The sequence below is a fragment of the Haliaeetus leucocephalus genome, unplaced genomic scaffold (assembly GCF_000737465.1).
Source record: "Haliaeetus leucocephalus isolate CR32 unplaced genomic scaffold, Haliaeetus_leucocephalus-4.0 Scaffold217, whole genome shotgun sequence".
NCBI classification, from domain to species: Eukaryota; Metazoa; Chordata; class Aves; order Accipitriformes; family Accipitridae; genus Haliaeetus; species Haliaeetus leucocephalus.
This window is the reverse complement of record NW_010972653.1, coordinates 5,785,671-5,788,974: the sequence shown is the minus strand read 5'-3', so window position 1 is coordinate 5,788,974 and position 3,304 is coordinate 5,785,671.

Genomic DNA, 3,304 nt, shown 5'->3' with positions numbered 1-3,304 from the left:
CCCGCTCGCTCCATAGGGAAGAGGCGATCCATCAAAACATCACTCGCACAGACCCTTGCTGTCAGCCAGGGCCAAAAGCCCCTGGATTTATCATCGCTTTTGCATTCAGGGATTACTCTAGCGAGAAATATTCCTCGTTGGTCTGTCTGCTTTTTTTTTTCTTCTCTTTCTCTTCCTTCCCCCCCCTCTGTTCTTCATGGTTATCCCTTATACCCCTTCCCCCCTCAGTTCTTCACTGTCTATAACTCTCTGACTATAAATCCCTTCTGTAACTCCGCTATTCCCACGGAGGTCGGTGCCTTCACCCCCTGGGTGAATCCCTCCGGTCCCGCTCCTGTCCTCGGCCGGGGGCTGCTGCAGCCCTTTCCATCAGCTGGTGACAGGCACCACCTGGCAGAGCCGCTTCATTTGCTCCATGGTGGGCAGTTTCTCCTCTGGCTGCTGCTGCTGTCGGCCCAGCAAGTGTGTTTTGGGGCAGTTCAGGGCTGTGGTGGCTCTGACTGCTCCATCCTTCAATGGTGGAGGGAGAGAGGATGGAGAGACGCATCCTGCACGTGCATCGCAGTCTTTCATTTCTTCCAATGTATCTTCTCGTGTCTCCTGTACGGGAGCTCGGATTGTCATTATCTATATTTATTTAATCCTGCCCCATTTGCTAGGCTATATGTGTTCACTACAGTAGCCTGCTGCTGTATTCAGCCAGACCAGATGCCGCTGCCAAATTGCACTAACTCTAAAGCTGCAGCCCAGACAACTGCTTTGGTCTATTTTTAACTGCTGGTAAACATTAGGAAAACTGTCTGAGCCTGTAATATTCTTCCTCTAGTCTCTTTTGAATCGTTTATTGCATAATTATCTGCAAAAAGGGAATGGGGGAGAGCTGCCTGTGTGCCCTTTTGTTGTTTTCAGTCTACAGTATTAAATATTTTCCCTGCTACTCACATGCAATATTTGATTCTTTTCTCATCTTCCCAGCCAAAAGGATAAGATAACCCAAGCAGAGCCTTCTGAACCCTCTGCCGAAGCAACTTACTTACATCTGCTTGTTCCTACATCGGAACAAAGACATTGTCTATCTCGGACAAAGAAAGCTTTTCTCTGAAGTGTTTGCCAGCAGTCTGAGTTAAATAGGCCTTTATAAAACCAAATCGTACTCGGTGAGCCAGATCCGGAGGATGCCGGAGCAGCAGCACCCACCGCAGGGTCAGACTGCTGGAGGACAGCTCAGTGGGGCTGGGGGCCGCACAGCCGCAGCCAGGTCGGGCCAGGGCACTGGCATCCTGCGGCCGCCAACCCCCCCAGCTCTTCAGAAAGGAGTCTGGGGGCTGTTTGGGCCCTGTTCCAGGTTCCTAGCTGCAGGAGGGAAACCACAGCCAGCGCGGATCATCCCAACAAGTGCACTCGTAGGTCGCTCAGGCAGCTGCACTGCTGGTTGAGACCCAGGAGGAAGGCAGTGGGTGCAGGCAGGCGTGCAGAGGAAGGAAGGTAACGTTAACTGCATTAACAGGCACCTTACTGCAGCCTCGGTAAAGGGGGGAGAAGCAAGAGGGGGGAGAGCAGAGAAGCTCTAGGCTGTTAGGGCTGGGGGCTCAGGCCCCGCAGGGTTCAGACCTGTGCTCTGCCGCTGACATCCCACGCGAGGATGAAGAAGGTGCTCCTTCCTCCTCTAACACTGCCTCAGCTGGCAGCAGCAGAACAAGGCAGTCCAGGTGATTTTGACAACAGCTCCGAGGATTTATATTAAAAACCTTAGTTGCCATTTTTAGCTCAGCAGAGGGAATGCAATCAAACACGTTTTCCCTATGGCGCAAGTTGGGGTATGAACATGTAGTGTCACTTCTTTTAACTGGCCTTGCATCCGTGTGCTGTAGCGAGGACCCGCGGTCCAGCAGTTTCCACCTGGGGACTCAGAACACGTAGGCAGAGTCTGTGGTACGTGACACGGGAAAACATCCCGCCGGGAGTTGGGAGAAGTGATCCGCTCTGCTTCCCTGCAACCGCTTCTTCACTGGCGAGGTTGCTGTGCTGCCTTCAGATGCTATTGCTCAATTAAAAATCTGCGCTGTAAATGACTAAGGCTGTGCGTGTAAGTGTTTTAAGCAGAAACTGCATGCGTTTCAACAAGCAGCAGAGACAAATGCAATTGCTTCTCAACTGCAGCGGAACTGGAGAAAATGCAAAATAGAACAGCACAGTATTTTCCTAGTTTTACAATTCCCTACAGGTTTTCCTCGAAATGGGACGATGCGTGTGGCTCTGGTCTTATGAGGAACAGCTCGTGATTTATAGAAGAGGCACATACCCTGTGCCCCCACTGTACCACCCCCCATCGTGCTTTTTAGTCGCCGACAGCATTTTCCCCAAATTTGCTTCATTCCCTGTCACACAACCGATTTCCTTTTGCGAACCCAAGCCTTTAATGTTAGAGCTGGATTTGCAGTTTGAACGATCAGTGTTTTTCTCGCTATCACAGGCTACGGCTCCAGCGCGGTAGGTACCATGCAGACACAGACAGAAAGCTGCTCGCAACCCAAGTACAGCACCAGACGCCGGGCAAAGACACAAGCCTGCAGGTTGCAAGCTGTGGGCAGGAACAACGGCGTGCAGACAAAAACCTCGTGGGGCCTTCAGGGGTGAAGGGATTGTAGCTGCGCCGCTGTCCCCGTGGGACCCCCTGCGTGGGGGGGATGGTGGTGGGAGACCCGGCAACGGGAAAGAAAGAGACATGAGGTTAAATACGGGAGGCACCGGGGAGGAATGCAAAGAGGCAAGGGGAATGCCCGGATGGACGAGCCAGGGGAATCATTCTGATTTGGTGTTTGACGGGCTGGGGAAGCTGAAGTACACAAAACGTGTGGCAATGGCGAGCGGAGATGAGCACAGCGCGGTGAAGCTTCACAAACTACGTGACAGCGGGGAAGGACCAGGGTTCAGAAGGGCCGTAATGGAAAAAACGAGCCCCAGCGGTCAAGCGAAGCGAACGGCGAGCAGGACCATCCCATCCCATGGCCTCCCCACGGGCGAGGAGGATGTCCCGCCCTGAGAAGCGAGGAAGGCACAAGCGGAGGGAATCCAGCAGGGAAAAAGAAGATGCTTCTCGCTGCCCGCGTTTCACTTCAGCCAGCAGCAAGGCACCTGGCCAGGGCCGGCCTGGGCAAGCGCTGGCATGGCCAGCAGCCGCCTTTGGGGACCGGAAGGCGAAAAAACAAAGAACTCGCGTTTTTTTTTTTTTGTAAAACCTATGTTGCCCTTTGAAGACTTTTTGGAAGACGGGTGTTTCCCCCAAAATCCCGACCCGGCGCCG